This window comes from Lepidochelys kempii, chromosome 12 (genome assembly GCF_965140265.1).
Source record: "Lepidochelys kempii isolate rLepKem1 chromosome 12, rLepKem1.hap2, whole genome shotgun sequence".
NCBI lineage: Eukaryota > Metazoa > Chordata > Testudines > Cheloniidae > Lepidochelys > Lepidochelys kempii.
The window spans coordinates 34899908-34916071 of NC_133267.1; positions in this window are offsets into that span (position 1 = coordinate 34899908).

The following is a 16164-nucleotide window of genomic DNA, read 5'->3' on the forward strand; positions in this document are numbered from 1 at the left end:
GGGCCTGGTTCTGTAAACAATTACTCACATTCTTAAGTGTTAGCAGGATCAGGCCGTTAGCAAAAGAGTAATTTGCAAAGTGTGATATAATGGTGCACCCAATTTTAAATTAACCTGGCATCCGTGATGACGCGCAGACTGAGAACTCGAATGCTGGTTGACAAGAAGCTTTAGAAGAAGTGGATACAAACAGATGTATCTGATTCTGATCTGATTCTGCAAACGGCTTTGCATTGATGCAGGGGTCCATCTGTGCAGAGCAGTGTGTAGGAGTAAGCAGTCTTCACACTAATTTTCCTGCTATGGATTTGGAAGTTGGGTTCAAATTCACTTTCCCTTGATAGGACCGGGTGGAGGTATCTGTAATGACTTATTAATACTGTATGTGACCTGTGTTAGGATATAGATATTCAGGCCTGTCTGCAAAGGCCTGTACTTTAAGAATCTAGGTGTATTCTTATCATTTGGCTAGTTCTAGAGGTATAAAAGAAAGAATCAAAATCACTGTCTGCCAGTGTAAGGGTCTTCTCTTATTGTGACAGTCTGAGGCCCTGTTCTTAGGCTAAGGCCTTTGGCTAAGCGACAGAGGCAGCCATAAGCTAGGAAGCGAACTGTCATATACTCACATTCCAAACTAGTCACATTGAAAGAAGGTGCTATTGGGCTGTTAGGAATACAATCCTGTCCTGATAGTGCCTATCGCCTCCAGAGAAAGGGAAGTGCCTCGAAAATGTAAAAGGAAACTTAGTTTGATAGCATCCTGTCTGGCAAGAACTCACTTATCAATAGCTGGGATGTGAAATCCTCACTTCTGTATTGTTTTGTCATTATAGTTCCCACTTTGCTATTGTTTGTCTATATAATCTCTGTCTGGTTCTGTGATTGTTTCTCTCTGCTGTATAATTAATTTTGCTGGGTGTAAACTAATTAAGATGGTGGGATATAATTGGTTACATAATCATGTTACAATATGTTAGGATTGGTTAGTTAAATTTCAGGAACATGATTGGTTAAGGTATAGCAAAGCAGAACTCAAGTTTTACTATATAAACTGCAGTCAATCAGGAAGTAGGGGGGTGGGGGTTGGCATGCGGGTGGGGGAAATGGGAACAGGGAATGGGGGTAAGGAAATTGGAATCATGTTTGGCTAAGGGCAGGAATGGGAACAAGGACACAGGTGTAAGGCTCTGTGGTGTCAGAGCTGGGAAGGGGGACACTAAGGAAGGAAACTGGAATCAAGCTTGCTGGAAGTTCACCCCAATAAACATCGAATTGTTTGCACCTTTGGACTTCGGGTATTGTTGCTCTCTGTTCATGCGAGAAGGACCAGGGAAGGAAATGGGTGAAGGAATAAGCCCCCTAACAACCTGGACAGTGAATGTTTACTGTATGAATATGTTGGTTTAGTTTAATAGCAGGCTGTTGGAAAAACAAGTGGGAACGCAAGACAATGGCTCCAGTTAAGACACCTCGGGGCTCAAAGACAATGCCTGAGCCATTAACTGGGAAGATCGCACTTCCTTGTCTCCAGCCAAGTTACACAGCTTGGTTCGCCAATGCTGAGAACCAAAAGATCAAAAGGACCAGAAAGAGTTAAAAGGACTCTGGCTAGAGGTCAGGCAGTTGCAAAGGCATAGACTGACTCACAGACAGCTGTTTGGGGGGCTGCCAAAGATAGGCTTTCCTAGGCTTCAGGGGATGGTGAACCTTTAGCAAGACAGGCATGTATAGCTCTTTTATTGTTAAAACCCTCTTTCTCTTATATTCTGCTTTGTTCCTACTGTTCAGAGTAAACAATACTTTGATTTCAGAAAGGTCCTTTGGGTCACTGTATTTACCGTTGGTCACAAGCTCGCAGAGTATCCACAGATACTCAACCCCATTCAGACCTGTTGGGGTAAGCACAGGCGACTCCCAGGGTGCTGTAGCATGAAATCCAGTCTAAATGGGGAGAACTGTATGATTCCATCCCTGGGAGGTAATGGCACAAGACCTCATAATTTTGGGGTTTCACTCAGAGAAAACAGAGAAGGAGCCAGCGGGGCAGCTAACCCTGTAACTGTGACAAGGGCTACCAGTGCTGGCAGCTCTTTAGTTGAGAATCTGGAAAATTTGGCTTTCGGAAAATTAAATGTATTTTCATTGTGTGCAGCAGTAGCATGGATCTATCCAATACACTAAATCTACCCAATGTACACACAATTCTTTGACTGAAGTGCCTATTGAATTCAGAGAGAAAGTTTGCATAACTGCAGGTTCTCTTGAAAAATCTAAAACTAAAAACATAACAAAGATCCCTTCTCCATTATCTCATTGAGAGGTGGGGATTGCTCCCCCACACATACATCTTGCAGAAAAGACTGTGGGGGCTTCCCCCAAACCCAGAGATCTATTTAAGCCCCAGTGCATCTGCACCAGCTCTAGCAGGTCCATTGTGACTGCGCTACTAAGGACATCCTGCCACGGAAGTTGTTCCACAGAAAACATAATCCAGCCCCAAGCTGTGTGATCCTTTTTGTCTTAGCTACGCAGCCCCTCACCCACTACTCTCTCAGCTGGCTCAGTCTGCACCCCCTTCCCACACGTGGACCTCAGGCCAATCAAACACTTTCCATGGGGGTCTGAAGAAAGAAAACTGATTGTGAAAGTGGCTGAGTCCCCACTTTAGCGTAGGTGGGGTGATTATGTAAGGCATTGCCCTCTCCATCCATGGCTCATGAGGGGACAAGATGGGACTTGGAATTTAACCACACAAGAAGCTATGATTTAGTTATTCCACTGTCCTCCCTTTTTTCCAACTCTTTGGGGGACTGAGACCAAGTACGTTACAAAGGAATGCTCCAGGCTGCCAATAATGCAATTAAAAAATCAGGCCTCATCTGGGATTCTGGTTTGGCAAAAATCTCCAGCCTGCTGGATTTAGGTTGGGACAAAATCAGATTCAATAAAGTCTTTCCAGAGAAGATGAGAGAATTTTATTGTGTTCTCCAATTACCTCTGTAGCCACATAAGTAATTCACATAAAAAAAGTACTGCAGAAATTACAGGAGGGCTGGGCAGAGAAGAATGATCATTTGGAATTGAAGTGGCACAAAAGAATTAGCTTCTGGCAGACCCTCAAAGTAGCGAGCCATGGAATGGGATCAGAAACTCATGCAAAGTCAGCCTGTGTTTGTCTCATCCAGTCTTAAGAAACCAGCTAAAATATGATCCACTAAACCTGGACTTCTCTAACTTTCCCTATAACTTTTGCTATAAGAAAAGGAGTACTTGTGGCACCTTAGAGACTAACCAATTTATTTGAGCATGAGCTTTCGTGAGCTACAGCTCACTTCATCGGATGCATACCGTGGAAACTGCAGCAGACTTTTGCTATGTAGGACCAGATGGGTGCTGGATATGTCCCCTCCCAGTAGGTGATGAGGGTATCCATGGCCACAGCATTACAGATATTATAGTGATAAGTATAGTACAGTGTTTCCCAAACTTGGGACGCCACTTGTTCAGGGAAAGCCCCTGGCGGGCCAGGCCGGTTTGTTTACCTGCCACGTCCACAGGTTCAGCTGATCGCGGCTCCCACTAGCCGCGGTTCGCTGTGCCCGGCCAATGGGGGCTGCGGGAAGCAGCGGCCAGTAGGTCCCTCGGCCTGCGCCGCTTCCCGCAGCCCCCGTTGGCCAGGCACAGCGAACCGCAGCCAGTGGGAGCCGCGATTCGCCAAATCTGCAGATGCAGCAGGTAAACAAACCGGCCCAGCCTGCCAGGGGCTATCCCTGAACAAGCGACGTCCCACGTTTGGGAAACACTGGTATAGTATAAGAACCTATATAGAACAGAACTGTCCCCTTCTTCCTCGTACTCTGCAGATGGTGGTCTCCATGGTAGGAATGTGTAGGGGAGGAGAGGCAGGAATTGGCTGAGGGCAGGTAGGAGCAATATGATCCCCCAACGTTTCCATGGAGATCACCCAGGACAACATATAATTTACATGATATATTTAGCTTATATTTCCTTTTTTACTTAAGTTAAGTGTCCTCCAAATACAGAGACGTTAGGAGGTTTCTCTGTGAATTTTGTTCAGGAAAGGAGAAGGAATCAGGAATGTGTTAGGGATGAATGTCTTTTTTTTTTTAAACCAAATACATTGAAATAAAACTGAACTACATACTTTGCAGTGCATTAAATTCACATGACACATGCCAGGAGAAACTACTCCACAGAGAGTTGGGGGTGTACTCTCCTCAGAGTTACAGCTGCGACTGCATTCCAGAGCTTGTACAAATTCATCAGTTCGGAAGGAAATGGCATTACACAGATCTGTAATGCAATCTGATTTTGAGCATTGCTCCTAATCCAAGCTCAGATCCAGTAGGATATCCTTGGTTTTTTTCATTTTGTGTTCAGCAAATGATAACCAGATTGTTTTCCTGCTGAAGCAGTAACGTCCACTGTTAATCCCTCTGTGTAATATACAATATACTCTCATTCAGGCTTTACAATACAGATATAGTCATTTTTCTTGTTATTTCCTATGATGTAAACAGTTCCCTGATTCTTCCAAATCTTCCTTTGGCCTTGGCTACACTTACAGATGTACACCGCTATGAGTTAAACCGGCCTTCGTGCAGCTGAGTAGGGAAAGCGCTGCAGTCTGTCCACACTGACAGCTGCCAGCGCACTGTGGTGGCCACATTTGCAGCTGCATTCGGAGTGGTGCATTATGGGCAGCTATCCCAGCATTCAAGTGGCTGCAACGTGCTTTTCCAATGGGGCGGTGGGGTGGAGTGTGTCGTGTGTATGTGGGGGGAGAGAGAGTGGGTTTTTGGGGGGCAGAGAGTATGTCAGCACGCTGTCCTGAAAGTACAGGCCCCCCTCCTTCCCCTGCCTCTCTCTCACTCACTGAAAGCAATGGCAGCTGTTTCTTTTTTTCCTCATAGACGAGATAAGCAGCCGCTCACTGAAACGTACCCCAATCCCCCCCGCCACACCCCGCCGCCCCTCTCTTCAAGCAAACGTTAGCTGTCGGCACTCCAAACGGAGCCCCCTGCCTGCCTCTCGCTCAGTCAAAGCCAACAGTGGCTGTGTTTGTTTTTTGAATAAGCAGCCCCCGAAGCGGAGCTTTGAAAAGGCACTGCCGCGTCCGGAGTTCACAACCAAACAAGAGAGGACGCTTCAGTTAAAAGGCTTATGGGGAGTTTCCGGAGGTCAATCAGGGCGTAATAACGTTACTCCCCGTTTACACTGGAGCTGGAGCGTCTCAGCCCATGCGCAACAGCTGTTAATCCCCTCGGGAAGGTGGAGTACCAGGAGCGCTCCAGCCAAGGAGTCCGAGCACTCTACATGCCTTGCCAGTGTGGACAGGAAGAAAGGTAGAGCGCTCCAGGAGGCTTGATTGCGGTATAACGTGCACATGTAGCCAAAGCCTTTGTCTCTGAAATATTTCGCAGCAGACGCACAAAAGGGAACTGAACGTGACTGAGAGTGCAAAACATCAACTAGTGCGGCTACAGCACAGTACGTCCAAAGTATTTCCATGTTTCCCCTTTATCTCTGGAATAGGAAGATCTCCAATAGACAGCACCTATGGAAAATTCAAGGTCTGCCATGCTTAAAAGCTGTGACTTGCCGGGGACACTGCACTTCAGTAGGGAAGTTATACCACGGGACTCCATTCAGCTGGAAAGTTTTGTGCTCAGTGTGACGGGGTGTTCCAGCCCTGCGCTGGGCTGCCGGGGTGGACCAATCATTCTTGGCCCAGGAGGCCACGCCTCCTCTTCCCTACTGCACATGCTCCAAGTGGAGAACTCCGACAAAAGGAGGCAGCCCAGGCCAGTCGGAGGGAGTGGGGTGGGGGGAACAGAGGAGGAAGGGAGTACGCTGCTGGCTCCTGCAGCGGTACCTGCAGCACCCCTGGTGGTAAAGCCCAGGGACCTAGACTGCCCGCCAGATGACCCGCCGGCTGCAGAGACCACCGTGGAAGCCGAGCCGCCGCCTTCTGAAACTACATCCCAGCCCAGAGAGACATGAGGCCTATAGACTGATTGTTTGCTTGCCTTGCCCCGCCCTGGGGTTGCCCTGCTTTGCCCTGCCCAGGGGGCTAATTCCCCAGACGGTTGGATTGTTTGCTTCCCAAGCCAGGAGGCTGCCAGGCTATAGACTGCTTGCTTATTTTGTCCCACCCAGGGGCCGCAGCCTGCTTGCTGCTTAGCCCTGACCAGGGGGCTAATTCCCCAGACTGTTTTGCCGCCCCAACCGGGGGCTGCAGAGCTACAGACTGTTGCTTATCGCGCCCCGCCCTGGGGCAGCAGCCTGATTGCTGCCAATAACTATCGCCTGCCCCTCGCCAGGAGGCTGCAGGGCCACAGACTGTTTGATAGTTTTCCCTCTCAGAATCCATGGATTAACCATTTAGGTGACCCCGTCCCGGGGCCGGGCCACACTTGGCAGAAATCACCCACTTACCAGGGAAGCCCACGGCCGAGTGGCGGAGCGGGCCACCCCCATACTGGACTGACGGGGGCACTCCAGCTTGACCAGCAAGGCCCCGCCCATCACACACAGATAAAATGGTGGAAATCGTCAATATACACTTCCGGGCCTGCAGAACTTTCATAAGAAATTCAGCGGGAGTACTAAACCTTTCTGTTCTAGCCAGTGACACAGAGACCTCACACTGAGATACTGATGGGATTGAGACCCTAATATTTATGCTTCTTCCAAAACCTGCACAAAACTAAGCTATGACTGAGAGGGCCGAAAAAAAGTGACTTGAAAGCAGCTGAGGAAGTTATATCAGCCAACAGCCAGATTAGCAATGACTCATCCCCTTAATTATAGGTTCACAGATTCAAAATGGGCACTGGTTGGGGGATCTTGCATTAGCCCACCTCATTTGATGTTCATAAAAGGTCTGCTAGCTGCCTACATTCAAGTCTCTGCAGCTAGATGGCCTTCTGCCCATTCCCCACTTGTTTAGGAAAGCTATTCCACCAGTGCTCAGCAGTATGGGTTAAAGCGGACTAGCTGCATAATGTTTGGAAGCCATAGTACTTCTTCAGGAAGCTTTTCCACCATTGCTGTATTGTTGCCAGGTTTCTTTTTATGTGATGGCACCTGTTGATTGCTGCATGTGCCAAATAGAGTAACTGCATAGTGAGACTGCAAAGACGGGGGCCAGATTCTGATCTCAGTTACACTAGCGTAAAATTGGAGTAAGTCCACTGAAGTCAATGGAGAATGATATCAGAATCAGATCCAGGAGTTCTGCATGCATTAGCAGATTCCAACAAAACCGTGACATAACTGAGAACCCAAGGACTGAAAGGAACAGCTGGATAAAGGAAATATATGTGATGTAACAGTTTCTGGTTTCCAGGTCCCCTTAGGGTTGCCAGATTTGGTTGGACATATTCCTGAGGATTCATCACATGACATAATCTTTAATTAAAGATTCATCTTTAATTCCTGGAGTGTCCAGGACAATCCCGGAGGGTTAGCAATGCTAGCGTCCTGCTTCAAGCCATAAAGAGGCACTGGAGGATATAAGTCCAGGCACAAACAGTTCAAAATACCACAGCCCGAGGGACAAGTTATGCACTTACCATGAGAGGTCATCAACCAGGTTTAGATACGGCCTTCTCTGAAAGTGTTAAATGAAGGTCAAAGGCAAGAAAGAGACTTTCGTTATCTTTGTTCCAAGGTACGAGAAGAGAAGACAGATCAGCTAACTCCTCATCTAACCAATAGGATGATACAGCTGGATATGACTCGCAGGGCCCACAATGCTTAGGTGTTTTTTAACAAATCCTCGACAAGCATCCTTGCCGGACAGCCGTTATTCCCCTGCAAGGGTGACTGGCTGCCGTGGTGTCAGTCCCTAACAGCCCCCTTACATGCTTCTTTCAGTGCACGGGGGCCACAGTATGTCAGGAGCATGGCTCAAGTTCTGTATTGCCAGCTTCCAGGGCAATGATTTAGCCACCACTGCTGTGGAGAGAGTGTGACGGGCTGAGGCAAAAAGCTCCCATTTTCACAGACATCCTCATGCATTTGCATTGCAAGAGGGGACTGGCACGTTGCTCACAGCCACTGCCAAAGTGACCCAGTGCCTCTCATCGGACACAACAAAAAACGAAAGACGCAAACACTGTTTTGAGGTGGTTACTTTGTTGCGAGCTGGTGTAAAGAGCTGCACAAAGGAAGCCAAGTGCAGTGAACAACAAACTATTGCAGAGATACCCAAACTGTGGGGCATGCCCCCCTAGGGGGGCACAGAGGAACATTCGGGGGGAAGGGGGGTGCAGCAGGGCCCCGGCCAGTCCCCACAGGAGATGGGAAGGGAATGCCATCCAGCCCCACTCCACTCCCAGCTTTGCTCTGGCCCCACCCCCAGCCTCAGCCCCCAACCGCGGCCTGGCCATGGCTCCGCCCATGCCCTCATTCCCAGCCCCAGCCCTGGCCCTGCTCCTGCCCCAGACCCACCTCCAGCTGAGACCCCCTTACCCCTGTCTGCGCCACCCCCACCCTGGGAGCCGCAGCTCTTCTCCCAGCCCCTTATCTAATAACTGTTTAACATCTATACAGCCATAGAGCACTCTCATAGCAGGGAATCATTTGTCTCCTGAATTACACGTAGGCACCATTCAAGCTCTCGGGGTGATGCCCTTTAAAACGTCCATGCAGAAAACTGCCCAACTCAGTCCTGTTTGTGACTCAGCCGACCCAGGATCCAGGCCTCTGGGCTTCCAGAGCAGGGGGCGGCTCCGTGTTCTATCCCCCACTGTCCCTGTGGAGCTCTGACTACCCACAACATGGTGAGGGCTCTAGGGTAAAGATCGTGCTCTCCCAAGATTATAGCAGTCTCCACAGGGCAGGAGGAGGGCACAGAGTGTCAGACTGGCTCCACCAGCCTACCTAGTCTTCGCCTCCTTCCCCTTTGCAGATTTTGAATGCTCAGAAAGTTCTCCTGGGAGGTATGGAGAGGTGGGGGAGACTGCCACAGAGGAAATGGACCCAAGGGGAGGGAAACCCACAGTTCTGCAGGGGACAGTCCCGCCCACAGGAGCTATTTTGGCTTCCCAAAAGTTCTTCCAAGGGCCTATTGAAATAATGAAAGCTACTCATTGTAGCGAAAAAAGCAAAATTATTCTCCAGACTGAGTAAATGTGGTTCGGAAGCTTGCCTCTCTCTCCAACAGAAGTTGGTCCAAGAGAACATACTACGTCACCCACCTTGTCTCTGTAAACTTCCCCCTTGTAAGTGGTAAAATGTTTTGAACACAAATGTCGACGCTTCCTTCTAATTTTGTTAGCAGGACACAGTGTTTCCGTAATCAAATTCAGTTGCCTAATGTATATCTTATGCACCATAAAACTAGCTAAGAGGAACAAACACTTTATATGCCATTTACAGTGCTTTCCAAAGGGATGGGGCCACTTATATTTGACCTTTGCGAGGCTTTGTGATGCCTGAGGCTAGATGCTTAAACAGAATCACCTACCTGCATTTTACATTCCCTTTCATCTTTTATTCCATGCAATAAATTCCCTGCACCCATTGGTAACAAACATCTGGCACAGAACCCAGCAGCCAGCTTTCTGCACTCATAGAAGGAATCTATATTCAAAAGCAAGATTAATTATCTTCTGATGGTACTGAGCCTAAAACCACCACCTCAGAGGAGAGAGGTGTCATCTGGACTCTGTGAAATGAGCAATGTTTAGCTCTGTTCTTAGTGGGCAGTTTTCCACCAGGGGCCAAACTGATTATAATTTTTTATTGTGATCTCATTCCCCCATTTGTCAGATTCACTCACCTGTTTGACCACCTAGAAGTTACCATAATAGAAATAAATAATAACGCTAATAATAGTTAAGTGGAGTGATGGATATGATGTAGTGGCTTTTTTATTCTACAAGCTCAGACGACCTGTCTTGCATCCCAGGAGCAGGGTCCAAATTTCCAATTGACTTCAACAGAACTTCAGGGGCATTGCTAGGTGACAAAGGAAAGCAGGATCAGGTGTACAGATTTGCATGCTGTGATCATAAGGCTTCGTCTGCCAGGAAGAAGAAGAAGAAGAAGAAAAGAAGAAATAATAATGGTAGATTTTAGCTCAATTTCCTCCCATCCATTCTTCTCTGTGTGCCTATCTCCTTGCTCTAATAGAACAGAACCTAGAGCTGGATGATAATATTGAAGGCTGTTCTTTTGTCATCGGAAGATGTCTCAAAGTGACCAAGCAAGAGGGAATTTTGTGTGGTTGTGACTTTTTCCATAATATTCAGTTAGTCTTTTGTCAGCGTGGCTAACTTCTTGGTTATGTTTTCCTGTAAGAATACCCCACCAGCTGCATACTTTATCATGTGACACAAACAGTTTTTACTGAAATCCATATGTGTTTCTGTGAGTTGAAGAATCCTCTCCACTCATAGTTCAGTAAGTGCACTTACGCCTGTATTCTCTGATATAAAAAGCCGTAAAGGGAATTTGGATTAGGCCATATATGACTAACTAAAAGCATTAGATCCCTAATGAGCAAGTTATCCCACAAATAAATGGCCTATTTTTTTACAGACAACTTGACCACCTCCCTGGTCATCAGCAATGTAGCATAACAAACTCACTTAACCCCCAGCCTCACTACTGCCCCTTAACTCATCATATAGACTTCATCCAGCAGCTGGCAGAGAAAACAGAAGGGCTGCAAGCTCTCAGTGCAGGGAATTTGCGAGAGCCCTGGCATGAAGGAACTGTGACTGAGTCTGGCCAGAGTGAGTTACCCTATCCTCCAGAATGGAATGAGAACCATGTATTCTGAGGAAACACTCAGCCTGACTTAACCTTTCCCTAACAGCCAGATCTTTCCTCTGGGACAGGGGGAAATCTTGGCATTGCATAGCCAACCTAGTCTGTTTTTGGCTGAGCAATGGCATTTTTTCCGTGGCTGCACAAACCACCCTCTGAGTTCTATTTGGAGCCTCACTGAGAACATTTTTTTCTTGTTATTTAATTAATTTATTCTGGTTCAACAGTGAGAGTCTGCCTCCAAGTGCGATTTTGTTCTCCAAGCCCTACGAAGTTGTCTTCCCATCCAGATGCTGCTAACCTGATCCATCACCCTGTGCTTCTCTATAATGAATAATGCAGCAGGAGCTCCTAGTCATGTCTCGCAGGTCTTGGGACTAGATGCAAGCTTGTGTCATTGGATAGATTCTACGTCCCATCATGGGGGCAAAGCTTCAGCTGCTGTGTATCATCATGACCACAATGAAACTACACCAATTTCCACCACTGTGGGATCTGGCCCATCACTTTGTTTATACATTTGTCGATTGTAGAATTACACTGACCTATGCATGGAGGAATGTGACTCTCCATGTTTCGGGATACTCAGCCAGGGTGATGAAACTTCCTCATCTGACAGTTTTGAAGTCAATAGGAGTTTTGTGCCATGAAGACATAAGGGCCAAGCCCCACAGCTGTCCCATGGTTTTTATACATGTTGTGAGTGTGGGAAACTGGAGTCATTGCAGAATGGCATATACCCATGTTTTGTCCCTTGACAAATAAGAAGAATATGGAATAAAATATGTTATTACGGGAAAGATCTTTTACAAATGAGCCCAAGACAGTCTTTGGCTTTATCAAATATGTCTAAGACATGGTCTACACCTCTTTTTTATGGTATAACTTTCTGTTTAGGAGGGTGATTTTTTACTTTGGGGTTATACTGGTGTAAATATTTATGTGCACGCAATTATACTCGTATAAAGGTGGCTTATACCAAGATAGCTGACTCCCTTTCCCATGTGGGAATGACTATACTGATATAAGCATCTTTATAATGGTATAACTGCATGAATGGCACCAACTGGGGGCTTCCTGGGGGAGTAGCCCCCTGCTCCCCTCCCCCAAAGGTTTTTGCAGTTTCTCAAAATTCCATAGGTTGCCGAGCCAGCGGGGGTCAGAGTCCAGCCATTTTTAAGCAGTGATTCCATACTCAATTACTACAGATGCTAACAAAATGGTCCGGAGCATCTCTCCAGCTGTGTGATCACAACACCACTGAACTTTGATCCAGCATCTCCTCTGTACAGACAGATGTCTGGGCCAGATTTCCATGAATAATGATGTGATTTGGCACATGGAAACTGGTGGGAACCAGATTTTGCCCGCCCTCCACCGCCGCCCCAGGAAATATCTGAATTGGTGCCTCTGAACTGCGTCCCCCCAAGGAAGATTGTAACACTTTAAATATACCAGTAAAGTTGCATTAATGCATGAACCCCCCAGAGTATGAAAGCGTGGGATCTCCACAAGTGACTACAGCCAGCTTTCTCTTTGCCCTTGTTTCCCATCCCTTCTAGAGGCCAGCCACAAGCTGAGCACAAGAACTGCTTAACTATACCCGTAGAGCTAAAGTGGTACAACTTTTGTGTGCAGATAAACCCTAATTCAACAGAACAAGTGTTTAACATAATCCCAATGTTGCAGTCTCTGTTTTAATACTTTCTTAAATACTTAGCCGTTAAAGTCATACAGTTCAGAACTCTGCTGAGAAGTAAAGACAGTTAAACTAAAGATTTCAACAAATCATAAAGAAGGTTAGAGGATATTCCTTTTAAACTTCTAATGATTGCCAGGGCCTCTCTTTGCTAAGGATTTGTGCCTGATTCCGATAATTACATCACAGCCTGCCAAAATCCTTTAGACCAATTGTGGGAGCCATAAACCTGCTGTGAACTACTTTGTTAAACTAGAGGTTCTTCAGCAAGTCAAAGCTCCTTTTTTTTGAATGGGTTGTTTAAATCCAAGTGTAAAAGTGAACTTGACAAAACATGGCAACGGGGAACAAAGCTGCACCAGCTAGTGTGTTCTTCTTGAGTCTACAGCAGAATTAAAGCCACAGTTTCCAAGGCAGGAAGAAAGTGCAAACTACCCTTGAGTGAACCCTCTCAGAGGATAATTTGTCCCACCCTGCCCCAGCCAGGGTGAATCTGCCCGAGTGGTTTTCTTCCATCTCTGACTTCTGAGATTCTAAAATAATTAGCATGAAGGGGCTGGGTCCTCTGAGTCCTTGGGGGATTTTCTGGCTCTGCTAGAACTTATTGCAAAGAATAGAAGCCATGTCATATGAGGAGTGAGGTGGGACTGGTGTGAGGCATTCGCAGCTGAGAGAGAGTACAGTATAACTGATTAAAATAGGTGGAACTGTGTTCACGCACTAGGCCAGTGTTTAGCAATTTAAGTGGCTAAGGCATGGGGGGGAGGAGTCAGGAATCTGAGCTCCATGCCCAGTTCTGTTACTAACCTACCCTGTGACATTCAGCAAGTCACTTTAAATAAAAGCCAAAGCAACCCCCTCTCTTTGACTCAGTTTTCCCATCTGTAAAGTGGGGTTAATAATGCTCCCCACAGCTTTGTAAGATGCTTTGCAAATTTAGGATGAAAACTACCAAGCAGATAAGTGTTAAGATTTCTTAGACCTCATGTGTTGGCCAATGACATGGACAGCTTTAAACTGAGCCCTTAACCACCTCTAAATATTTAGTAATGCAAGGAAATTCTTACTTCCCTAGTGTGCATTCTATAAACTGTAGCACATGTGCCCTTACTTCTAGTGGGTATGTGTCAAAGCTGCATATCTGCCAAGAAAAGGGCCAGCAAATGGTTTCTACCCTGACCATTAATCTCTAGAATTAGTAGCTCCAAATCTGGCATGTGCATGCATTCAACAAAAAAATGAAATCAGGGAGATTTATAGTGAACAACTGTCATGCAATGCAGTTTTTGGTTTCAGAGATGAAGAGAAATAGCTACTCAAGCATCTAGATGAAGTGGGAATACTTTAATGAAAATCAGTTTAAAGCATTCGGTCCTGTCATTTATCACGCAACACACAATAGGCAGAATACTCAGATGCTAGCAATTCTGTATGATCAAAGCTTTATCAAAGTGTTCTTTATTATTAACAGGACCAAAAGGAGGAACCACATTCTAAAAAGAATGAAAACAGTTTGAGGCATATAATCATGTCTGCTCAAGACAGATCTTGCTATTCGAGCTTTCCAAGCAACAACAGAAACTAAAGCCAGCCACAAGAAGACGATTGATGGATTTATATGAGGGATGAATGTGTCTTTGGAGGTACTGAGATATCTGAGCCATCACGGCACTACTACCAATTTATGCTGGTGATTGATTTCAGTCGAAATTTAGGATTCAGGGGCAGAGGTGATGGTGATTTGTAAAGAGACATAAGATCATGAGCTTGAACTTTGGTATTGGAACTGCCCAGGGTGGAGCTCAATTTCCCAGGGAAGGAAGCGGGTCAGTTCAAGGCCCTCACTGACAATAAAGACATGGAATATGGGCCTGATGCCTTTGCCATCAGTGGGGTAACTGAAAGTAACCTGCTAGACAAAACCTCAGCCGTGAGATGGGCCTTATTAAACACAGAGGAAGCAGTGAAGGCTTTTGTGGCAAATAGCTTCCTTCAAGGAAAACCAGTTTGGCCAGCCCTTAGGTGCTCAGCACCACCTAGGTGGTAATGCCTCTGCTTCCCAAAGAGAAGGAAGAGCTCTCTAGAAGGGTCTAACAGAGCACATTGGAGAGACAAGGTGGGTGAGGTCATATCTTTTATTGGACTACCTTCTGTTGGTGAGAGAGACAAGCTTCCGAGCTATACAAGCTTGTCTCTCTCACCAGCAGAAGTTGGTCCAATAAAAGATATGACCTCACCCACCTTGTCTCTCTAATATCCTGGAACCAACCCGGCTACAACAACAGTGTACATCCGTACCAGCGTAGCCCTAAAGACTCATCAGAGCAGTAAGACTGAGCCTCCCATGAACCATGGAAAAGAAGGGCCCAGATCCTCGGCTGTGGCTAAGATGCATACATCACAACTAGGAAGGTGGGAGAACAGGGGTTAAGGCACCTTTGCATTCTCATGATCCTAGGCCAACAGCAGGCCCAGCCAGGCCCGCTGACGGGGATGGGCAGGGGGTGGGAATTGCTCAGGGGCCCAGGTGATTTAAAAGGGCCCGGGGGCCCCACTGCCATGGTAGCGGCATTGGTGGCCGGGAGCCCCGGGGCCTTTTAAATCACCCGGGAGGGACGCAGGGCTCCGAGGTGCGCGTGACTGCTCCAGGCCCCACGCTTTGGGGGGCCCCAAGGGCCGACATGATTGGCCAGCGCAGTCAGTCCCAGCAGTGAAGGATTCATCACTTCCGCCCTGGGCCCCGCACCCCGCTAGGGATGGCCCTGGCCTCGGGGCCCAGAATTGCTTTTGGCGGGCCTGTGCCCAGCCTAAGATAAGGCAGGCCTGGAAGTGACACAATAGGAACGGGCCTGTGTCTAGGAGCAGCGCGATATTGGGGATCTGTTTCCAAATACTTTTCAAGCCTCTTGGACAGAGAAGGAGCACGTCTCCCGAGATGCTGGGAGGGGAGCTGCTCCATGGGGTCCCACTATCACGATCTACAACCAGGGAGGCCTGCTCACAGTGTCCACTGCTGGCATTCTGCTTTTCACCTCCGGAGATAGACCGGTGTTAAAACAATAATGTCTCCTCCCCTGGACCACTCACCCATTCACCCTGGCCTCTGTAGGCAGGTGGTTACGGTCATTCTCCTGAGGAGAGGGGTAACAAGAGGTCCGTCCCCCCTCTGGCTGAAAACTCCACTGTTTCACTTTCATTGGTCACAGACCAGGCAAAACAAGTGTCCTGCATATCAACAGCTCACGGTGGTGCACGAGCAGCACAGATCGGGCAGGCGTATCATGGGGCGTACATACCGGCCCCATCTGTGCCCTTTGTAACTCCTGCTCCACTGAATTCACTGGAGATTTGGCCTGAGTTAAGACTGAGTAAAGAGTTCAGAATTTGTCCCTAAGGGGCAGAGCCAGGCAGGGCCCAGGCCTAGAATCTTAGCTGGGTTCTGGGAAGATCTGCAGAGGGAAGAGTGAGTCCCCCCCACCAAAGCCAAGCTATGGCAGTAAAACTGATCCACCAACACAGTAGCCTAATGGCCTGATTAGACTCTGTGACGCTAACTCACGCACTCCAAGGTGGGGAGGCGTTATACAGCACGGGATCCTCTGCCCAGGCCTCACCTTCAAATACTCCCTGGACACTGCTGTGCAGGTATCCCCTGCAGAGCT